The sequence below is a fragment of the Sebastes fasciatus genome, chromosome 23 (genome assembly GCF_043250625.1).
Source record: "Sebastes fasciatus isolate fSebFas1 chromosome 23, fSebFas1.pri, whole genome shotgun sequence".
NCBI classification, from domain to species: domain Eukaryota; kingdom Metazoa; phylum Chordata; class Actinopteri; order Perciformes; family Sebastidae; genus Sebastes; species Sebastes fasciatus.
Window position 1 is genome coordinate 22,509,515 of NC_133817.1, and position 10,789 is coordinate 22,520,303.

General features: G+C 42.4%; 1 long non-coding RNA gene across 1 annotated transcript; it reads right to left on the minus strand.

Annotated features, from left to right (window-relative positions):
• Nucleotides 1-8,689: 8,689 nt before the first annotated feature.
• LOC141762190 (uncharacterized) lies at nt 8,690-10,487 on the minus strand. Its single transcript, XR_012592746.1, has 3 exons — nt 10,344-10,487; nt 9,874-10,138; nt 8,690-8,727 (listed from the first exon to the last, which is right to left on the minus strand). It is a non-coding gene; the product is annotated as an uncharacterized LOC141762190 (long non-coding RNA).
• Nucleotides 10,488-10,789: the final 302 nt, after the last annotated feature.

Sequence of the window (10,789 nt, forward strand, 5' to 3'; positions counted from 1 at the left end):
GCAATCTAAAAGCCGCAAGTTGCTTTAATGCATTAATTAAATTAGTGGCGTTAAAACTAATTTGTGTAAACTTGTTATTATTGCGTTAAAGGTCCCATATTGTAAAAAGTGAGTCTTTTATATTATAAAGCAGGTTTAAGTGCTACATAAATACTGTGAAAGTATCAAAACGCTCATTATACGGAGAAACACACACAGCCCATATTCAGAATATGTTCGTTTGAAACAAGCCGTTAGGATTTCTGTCCATTTGTGATGTCACAAATATACAATATTTAGATCATTACACGATTTTACACGTAAACATTCTAAATGTGTCCCCGTTGTAGGGGTTCTACTTTAGTAAGTTTTGGTTATTAGCAAATTAATTAATAACTAATAATATAATTATTAATATTAATAAAGATTATCAATAAACATCAATAATAAACGGGGCACCACCCTGGAATCAGGGACCAATGACCAAAACGTTAATATAGTCTCATTATATATGCTAAACTATCAATTTGGAACGTTGATTAATAATTAAATTAATAACTATAACCAAAATAGATAGTAAAGGTTGAAGGATATCAGAGTTCTTGACATAGCAGAGGTTGGCATTATTCACTCTTGTGCAACATTAAAGAGACCAGCATGTATATTCCACAAACATTTATTTACAAGATAATAAAGGTTCAAAACACAATATTAATCTAACTAAATAACTAAACTAAACAAACCAAACACAGTGTGTAAGCATGTGTGTGTGTGTGTGTGTGTGTGTGAGAGAGAGAGAGGGGGGTGGAAACAAGATGGGTTCTTGTCTCAAAATGTCTGTATGGCCTACAAACAAAATGGCGAGCACTGTAAAACTACAAAGATGGCTGAATCAAAGATGGCTGAATCAAAGATGGCGGAATCAAAGATGGCGGAATCAAAGATGGCGGAATCAAAGATGGCCATCAGCATGTCATCACATGACCTCTTTGTTCTTCCTCAGGAAGGACAGAGAGGGGGGTGATGTGGGGTTAAGATTATCTGAAGCTGTATGTTTATGTTTAACTAATTCACAGTTTCTGTATGTGATCTTAATGTGTGTTAGATATGCAGTGGGTTAGAAAAGATGGTTAGTTTGCATGCAAGACCTTGTCTATGTGAAGCATAAACTAAACACATCAGATGTGGCGAAGCCAGTTACCCAAAAATCAAATACAGATAAATCACCACAGTCAAACTCAATGAATAACATTAAACCAAATCAATACAAGTACATTCTAGAAATCAAAGTTGGACAGTCTTGCTCAGCCCTGTGCGATTGCTAATGCTAAGGCCCAGTACGTTACCAATCCATGGAAGAACCGGTTTGTGATTCCATGTGTTGAAGTTGTGGTTCCAAGTCAAAGAGGTCGTCTTTGCTGTTAGTTTGGTGCTAACTTCTTTGCTTGATAGCTTGAAGTTAGCTGGTGAAAAGGGCAGAGCACTCGCGTCGTCTGCCGTTTGGTTCCTTGGTTGCAATGGCTGTTTCCTAACAGGCCATTGATCAGAACCAGAACTGTTTTGCAAGTTCTGGACTTGAGAGCCGTTCACCTCAACCAGGTCAGCCTGGGTTGAGTAGATGAAGAGCAGAGAGAGCGCAGCAGCTCACCTCTCACACGTCAGGAGAGATGAGCAGATGAGAAGAAAGAGAAGGAACAAAGGACATTCCTCTGGTTTTGTTCTGTGTGATTTTCACACCTCTGGGTGAAATGTTACTGTAGCCAATGAGGACTGAGCTGAGTCCTGTGGTCAAGGAGAGCATACCTCCAGGATTCTGGGAGACAGTTCACTGTGTCTGCCACCCGAAATGGCAGGTCCCTACATCCCCCCTGTTGTGGTCTTAAGATGTGTGTCATCCTTGAAGAGCAAAACAGAAGGTTGAACAGTTCACAGATCCTTGGAAACAACCTGGAGGTTGTACAGTCCAATCCCTGGGGACAACTGAAAAGTTGTTAAATCCATGATTGAAAAAGTTCATTCAACAGTTCATTCCATTTTGTAACGTCTGGGCAGTTCATTAACCAATTGGGCATTGGTTAAGACTATCTATCCTGGCTAAGCAAGAACAGTCCCTAAGTTACAAATAAAACCAGATAAACAAAAACAATAGCATTGTATAAAATACCTAACTATGTTTCTCTGTTATTTATAAGGTTAGTGAAGAACAGGAATGTTAGAGGTGTTAAGTTGTTAAGGTGAGAGGCGGAGTGTCACCTAAAACAATGCGGACAGGTGTATGACTGTTTTTGTACAGTCATAATGTGGTGTCCTAAGCTAGTGTGTGCACTAGTGATCTCTAAACAAGATACTACTAAGGAGTTGGTCCAAGTGTACTTGTAAAGTTGGACAGTGGTGTCTGAGTTGAGTTTTTGCTGTTGCTAACAAACTCAAGTTTTTCCTAGTATCCGCAAAAGAGGAAAGGAAAATTAAGGCACCGTAATCTAGCGTCAGTCTCACTGTTAGCTAGGTGTTAGCTAGTACCGTGGGAAGGTAGCTCTGGATCTCTCGTGCTTACCTCGTGGCTCAGGGCTGTAACGCTCCAGGTAACCAGAGGCAGAGAGGCACTCAGAGTAGCTATCACTGTATGCTAGATTATGTCCATGTTCTGAACCTTGTTCAGAGTCTGAAATGTGGTCAGAGATGCTGTGGTCATCGTCAGACCGGTCACGCCAATTCTGGGACAGAATTTCAGAGTATGGCTTTCTAACACTTCTGTTGTGTGAATGCCTATCTCTATGCAAATGGGGGACATGGCGGTTACGCTCAGTGTCCCTATGCAACCTCTTCTGACCCCCCTTCGACCTGTTGTGAAGGTGGTCTTTTGAGGTGGCAGATCTGCTTGACACGTCAGTGTTTGAGCTGGTGGGCTCAGTTAATTTACCCCCCTTTTTGGAAATGACCAGAGTTTTCCAAGCTATCTGTGTCATCTTCCTTATCTCACACAGTGAGGGGTTACCCTCATGCATCCTCAGTACGACGTGAGTGCGTACACAGGGATGCAGATTCTGCAGAAATAAGGACTTGAAGAAAGAGTTTTCTTCTAAGCCTGGCGCATTCTTACCTTGGAAGTATGCATGCCTTAAACGTTTGTAGTAATCTCTAGGATTCTCACTACGTGAATGTTTAATCTGAAGGGCTGCAAACATCGCTGAGGTCTCGTCAGCTGTGGAAGAGAATTCTTCTATCAGTGCATGACGAAGCTCACAATAGTCATTTCTGACACTGGGAGGTTGTGACTGTATAAACTTGTGCACAGCTTTAGAGCTGGTTTTCCACACAAGTTTAACTTTCTCCCTTTGGGTGGCGTGTGTTAAGTCAATTAGATTGTGATCTAATTCCTTAAAATAGTCATCAATGTGTTGATCACAGTTGCCTGGATCAAAACATTCAATGTCCTTAGCTATGAATTCCAGCACTTCATGGCGGGGAGTCCTTTCTGCTGAAGGCAAGACTAAATTAGCATTACAATGCACTGGTGCATCACATGCTAATGTCCTCTCTGGCTGAGGAGCAGAGGCTGGACAGCTGTCATCACCCTTGTGACAGAGTGGAAAGCAGGCTGAACCTTTGGAGGGAGGAGCACAGAGGAAGGTGTCATTTCTCAGTGGCTGAGAAGAACATGTGGCAGGATATCTTCTTGAAGATAAACTACATGTGTCTTCACTGTCAGTTTCAGAACAATAAGTAGTCAGGTAGCTGTTCACTCTTTCTCTCGGGGGAGGTTGAGGATCTGACTTCATTCCCAAAGATTTTAAGTCGGTTGGAAATCTTTCACTTCTGAGTGGAGAGGGAGTTAAACTCTCATCATGTGAGGAGAGTGAATCTGAGTAGCCAGAATCACAGTGACTGACAGACTGTGGTGGGGAAAGACATTCTAGTCTAAGCCCTAACAATTTTTCTTTGTACTGAAAAAGAGCTAACTCTGCTGAATGCAGGTCTTCTAAGTAACGCATGGCTTTCTTATCAGCTGTCTGAACTTCATGGAGGAGACTAGCACTTTGCGTTCTTAGGCTATCTACCTCTTTTTCCAGGGCTACTTTACTCTGAATGGCAAGACTGGTTTGCCTGTGAAAAATCAGAAGCAAGCATTTTAACAATGAATCTTTGGATGCAGTCTGCGCATCAAACCTGTCTGTGAGGAGCGATTCCATTTCTTTCCTGCACTCACTGAAACTCAACCTGCTGATGAGTTCAGGGCAGCCAGGGTTTAGGCTCTGTGCTAGGGAAGAAATAAAAAGCTCTACACAGGGGTTCTCCATTGTTAAACCTGGAATGGAGGGTGAAACTAAACAGGATGTCTAGTAGAAAACAAAATAATGTTGTTGGCTATGGTGTTGCGCTGGCAGACACCTTGTGGTGTAGTTTGGGAGGTACACTAGCAAAACAACAATACACTGGCCTACACTATGGGGGGTAGCTCCCTGTGGAGTAGCTCCCTGTGGAGGAGGGGACCAACTAGTGACTCTAGTGGGCATCAACAAAAGGCCAGTAAAGTAAACAAGGTTTACAAAATAAGTTTGCTTACACACAACATGCACTAACTGAAATGCACGGCAGTAACAGTTGTGATGATGTTTCTTAAAGGTGACTCAAGCTGGACACGTGGAAGTAACAGCTAGGTTGCAAACTTATATCACAGGGCTGGTAGCACACTGTGGCTCTTATCTTAACTCAGGCTGTGGAATGCTTGGCAGTTACACAGCAGGGTACAAGCTCTCTATGTTACACAGGGCCGGTGGCAAGCTGTGTCATTAAAGGAACACTTAGATTAACAGCAAAATATGACAACTAGACTAGATTGCATTGAATATGTGGTATTCAAATGCTGAACCAAAATTCTTTCAAGGTCTACAGCGTAGGTCAACTTGAATTAGCAGCAAAAGCAAATTATTAAAATTAACACCATAAAGGCTTAAAGTGTTAATACTCAAAATCTCTCAACTAAACAAATCTAACCACAATGTACTTGTTTAAAAGTACAGCTGGACTTCTACTCCTGTGGAAGACTAGTGGTGTAGAATGTAAACACTTTTGGTTTGTTTAGAAGTGGAATATGAAATTTTTGTTTTTGACCAAAAATTATGCTGAAAATTAATATTGCACAATTATGAACATTTGCCAACAAGAATACTATGCCTCACACGGGGCACCATTATGTAGGGGTTCTACTTTAGTAAGTTTTGGTTATTAGCAAATTAATTAATAACTAATAATATAATTATTAATATTAATAAAGATTATCAATAAACATCAATAATAAACGGGGCACCACCCTGGAATCAGGGACCAATGACCAAAACGTTAATATAGTCTCATTATATATGCTAAACTATCAATTTGGAACGTTGATTAATAATTAAATTAATAACTATAACCAAAATAGATAGTAAAGGTTGAAGGATATCAGAGTTCTTGACATAGCAGAGGTTGGCATTATTCACTCTTGTGCAACATTAAAGAGACCAGCATGTATATTCCACAAACATTTATTTACAAGATAATAAAGGTTCAAAACACAATATTAATCTAACTAAATAACTAAACTAAACAAACCAAACACAGTGTGTAAGCATGTGTGTGTGTGTGTGTGTGTGTGTGAGAGAGAGAGAGGGGGGTGGAAACAAGATGGGTTCTTGTCTCAAAATGTCTGTATGGCCTACAAACAAAATGGCGAGCACTGTAAAACTACAAAGATGGCTGAATCAAAGATGGCTGAATCAAAGATGGCGGAATCAAAGATGGCGGAATCAAAGATGGCCATCAGCATGTCATCACATGACCTCTTTGTTCTTCCTCAGGAAGGACAGAGAGGGGGGTGATGTGGGGTTAAGATTATCTGAAGCTGTATGTTTATGTTTAACTAATTCACAGTTTCTGTATGTGATCTTAATGTGTGTTAGATATGCAGTGGGTTAGAAAAGATGGTTAGTTTGCATGCAAGACCTTGTCTATGTGAAGCATAAACTAAACACATCAGATGTGGCGAAGCCAGTTACCCAAAAATCAAATACAGATAAATCACCACAGTCAAACTCAATGAATAACATTAAACCAAATCAATACAAGTACATTCTAGAAATCAAAGTTGGACAGTCTTGCTCAGCCCTGTGCGATTGCTAATGCTAAGGCCCAGTACGTTACCAATCCATGGAAGAACCGGTTTGTGATTCCATGTGTTGAAGTTGTGGTTCCAAGTCAAAGAGGTCGTCTTTGCTGTTAGTTTGGTGCTAACTTCTTTGCTTGATAGCTTGAAGTTAGCTGGTGAAAAGGGCAGAGCACTCGCGTCGTCTGCCGTTTGGTTCCTTGGTTGCAATGGCTGTTTCCTAACAGGCCATTGATCAGAACCAGAACTGTTTTGCAAGTTCTGGACTTGAGAGCCGTTCACCTCAACCAGGTCAGCCTGGGTTGAGTAGATGAAGAGCAGAGAGAGCGCAGCAGCTCACCTCTCACACGTCAGGAGAGATGAGCAGATGAGAAGAAAGAGAAGGAACAAAGGACATTCCTCTGGTTTTGTTCTGTGTGATTTTCACACCTCTGGGTGAAATGTTACTGTAGCCAATGAGGACTGAGCTGAGTCCTGTGGTCAAGGAGAGCATACCTCCAGGATTCTGGGAGACAGTTCACTGTGTCTGCCACCCGAAATGGCAGGTCCCTACACCGTTTATTTCCTGTTGCAGTGTATTTAAATAACATAAGATGACAGGAAGTAAACATGGACCCAAACTGTTGCCTAGCAACGCAATTCCTTTGCAATTCCGTTGAAATGCACTAAAACGGAGCGTTTCAGACAGAGGGTAAATACAGGTATATGCAGGCAGACAGTATGGGGAAAATAAAGTTGTTTTTTGAACATTACAGCATGTAAACATGTTCTAGTAGAAACACAAAATACAAGTATGAACCTGAAAATGAGCACGATATGGGACCTTTAACTTTGACAGCCCTAATAAGAAGTAATATTAACACCAGTCTCCAATAGGATACCAATAAAAGTCAGACCCCACTTTGGAAACCACTGCTGTAAGCTACAGCTAGCAGTCGGTTAGATTAGCTTAGCGTAGCACAAAGACTGGAAACACTGATTTATACTAATGAGATATAATGTGTTGATTAGTGAGTTTAAAAGTGCTAGTAGGCAGATGTTGCTAACAGGCTAGCTGTTTCCACCTGTTTCCAGGCCTATGACTTTTTTTTCTCTCAAAGTTATGACTTTAATCTCCTAATATTACGACTTTTTTTCTCGTTAAGTTATGACTTTTTTCTCGTAATATTCTGACTTTATTCTGTAAATCTCAGATGTTTTTTCCCTCAATGTGGCCCTAATACTCCGTAGTACATTGTCTCTTTGGCCCTCACTGCATTAGACTTATATACTATATACTTAGACTATAAACTGTGTTACTTTCATCACAATGATCAAATGTTGTGCGGCTCCAGACAGATTTTTTTTTATCATTTTTGCCTAAAATGTCTCTTTTGATAGTAAAGGTTGCTGACCCCTGACCTAATTCAAATGAAATGGGATCAGATCATTTCATCAGATCATCCTTGGCATTAAAAGCAAGCAGTTGACTCCTGTCCTGTTTGGCCTTTTCAGATGTTGTGAAATATTTGGGGGTTGCTGCGGTGCGAGGTGTTTACCTGGATCACTTGCCCCCCCCCCCCTCCCTCTCTCTCTCGGCCAGACCCAGATACGCTGGTTTCTGTGTCTGCCATTTGGCCTCCATCCCCTCCCACGATACCGCAGTATGTTAGTGACAATGACCACAGAAGTGGAAAGTGGACATCTGGTGCACCTGTCCAACACCGCACAAACTCATACACACACTCATACACACACACTCATACACACACTCTCTGACGTTCTCTCCTTTCAGAGAGTGTGCGTTCCGGTCGTGTGTGTGATGATTTGGCGGTCATGCGTGGTGAAGCTCAGGATCACTGAGACCTGACTACTGGCCCACCAACCAACTGGCTGACCATATGGATGGAAACTACAGCCCTCTGTACTCCTTCTCCTCTCCTCACCCCCCCACCCATCCTCTCCTCTCCTCCCTCCCACCCCCAACCCCCACCTGCCCAAGTATCCCTCCTCGCCATAGCACTCCTGCTGACTTGCTCGTTCTTTTTAATGAATCATTGGGTTCACCTGCACCGGAGTGGAAATTCCACCCTCGTCATCCCCCCTGTGTCACACTGGGTTTTATTTCGTGCTCCTGGTGGAGATTCAGAGGGACAGGCGGGCGCATGATGCATGGAAACTATAAGATGAGATGAGATTTTAATCATTCCCTCGCTGAGAAAAGGGGCTGTTGCATTAACAAATAGTAATAGGGGTGGGGGGGGGGGGGGGAGTTTAAAACATCTTTAAAAAAACTGTCATATACCGTGCAAGAGGCTGTGTGGAGAGTCCTAGCATCACTACCTCGCTAGCTGCCATTACGTTAGCTTCTCTAACAAAGTGCAACTGTCCTTGAGGGTTTCTATCATCTGTCTTTCTGAAAAAACTAAACTTGTTCCTTGCGTTTACGATCCATATTCTACTATAGCACCTTCTATTCAAATTTTAACCTTTTCATGATTTTAAAGGGACTGTTTGTAAGAATCAAAAATGTCTTGTTAACAGCGACACCTGTGGCCATTAAGTCAACGAAAGTCAGCATCGGGCTCGAGCTTGTGCTCGCTCTACATAGACATGAAGGAGCATCGCTCAACACAGTGAGGAGACACACGTCAGCTAAAAGCACAATATCACTCTATATTTCAGCTGCTTGGCAGTAATGTTAGCTGACCAGACGAAGGTCTCTCCATGAATCAATGCTGATCCTAGTGTTGGCTTTTCCTGCTTCAGCCTCCCGACCGCGGCCGGAGGGAACAGGGGAGACACCAGAGTTTTGGTCGGAGACGATAACGTTTCTCTCTGCGGAGCCCCGTCACTTCACAAGACACGGGAAACCTCTGTTGGTCTGGAGGAGCTGCAGCAGTTATTTCTGTACAAACGTCCACTGAACATTCACTAGATATTCTCAGAGCTAAACTAACTCTTCTGCAGTGTGGAGTGAGCACAAATGCACGTGAGAGTTGAGCGAAAGAGTGAGAACGAGCGCAGTGTGTGAGTGAGCTCCAATCTCGCCTACTTCAGCTTTAATATTTAAAATGTTGGTTCATAATAATTAGCATTAAAGTGCTTCATCAATAGACAATGCAAACCAGGCAATTACATACTAATGACTAACGACCTTTCCAATCATTAGGAAACTCTCTCCTGACTCTGACAAGCAATCATTTATAACAGCGCTGCTTTAGAATCACATGCAAATGATAAACGTGTCAATATGCTATTATGTATGGATGATGAAAACAAAAACCAAGCTGCATATGAGCCATAATAACATAATCAATGTATACAGTAGAAGAGTCACTCAAACAGGAAGGTTGGTCCCTGTAGCAGATAAGTACTCAATAAAAAAGTCTGTCATATTGGATTAGACATAAATATTTCAATATGTCTTCAGGACTGTCTTCCCGTGTCCAACCAGTTGTCACGTGGAGATGCAACTCCATAGATCTTCATCCATACAGTGCGTTCACAACAGTAAACTCAAACAACGTGCATACTAAATACAATTTTTGGAAATTGAGGAGCAGCCCAAAAAATAATGTGAACATTTTTAAAAAAAAAAGTGAAATGTGGAAACAGCTTCAGAAAAAATTGAAAATAAGTATCAAAACTTAAAGGGACTATTTGTAACCTTAGAACTACTTTTTAACAGCGACACCTGTGGCCGTGAAATCAACGAAAGTCAGCGTCGAGCTCGCGCTTGCTCGCTCTAAATAGACATGAACGAGCATCACTCAACACAGTGAGGCGACACACGTCAGCTAAAAGCACAATATCACTCTATATTTCAGCTGCTTGGCAGTAATGTTAGCTGACCAGACGAAGGTCTCTCCATGAATCAATGCTGATCCTAGTGTTGGCTTTTCCTGCCTCAGCCTCCCGACCGTGGCCGGAGGGAACAGGGGAGACACCAGAGTTTTGGTCGGAGACGATAACGTTTCTCTCTGCGGAGCCCCGTCACTTCACAAGACACGGGAAACCTCTGTTGGTCTGGAGGAGCTGCAGCAGTTATTTCTGCACAAACGTCCACTGTCCACAACGTTCACTAGATATTCTCAGAGCTACACTAACTCTTCTGCAGTGTGGAGTGTGCACACATGCACGTGAGAGTGGAGCAAAAGAGTGAGAAGGAGCGCGGTGTGTGAGTGAAGGCAGGCAGAGGAGCAGAGGAGCAGAGTACAGCAGAGACTCCGGTCCTGGAGACCAAAGCTACGGTCTCCCCCGCGTCCTCCGACCGCGGCCAACACTGTTTAACAGACGGGCTTCACTAGATACAACCAAGAGGTTTTGGTGCTTCACTGTAGGTTGTGTTGGAATCTGAGTCTGAACAGCGTTGCCACACGCGAGCATGCATGAGACACCGACCCACAATGATTCATACGTGTAAGAAGTTACAAACTGTCCCTTTAAACAACAGTTGATTTGGTAGCATATGAAAAGCCACAGCTCCACTGAAACTTTTTCTGCAGCGGTGTGCACTTGTATCGTACCCTTTTTCCATCTATGGCAGTCATTCCCAAACACTGGGTCGGGTGTGGGTCGCAGGACATTTTTATTAGGATCACCAAATAAATGTGTAGAATTTCTTCCAGTGTCTTTCATTAAAGATGTATATGTGCAGTACACCTCAGAGCCACATGAGGGAACCTG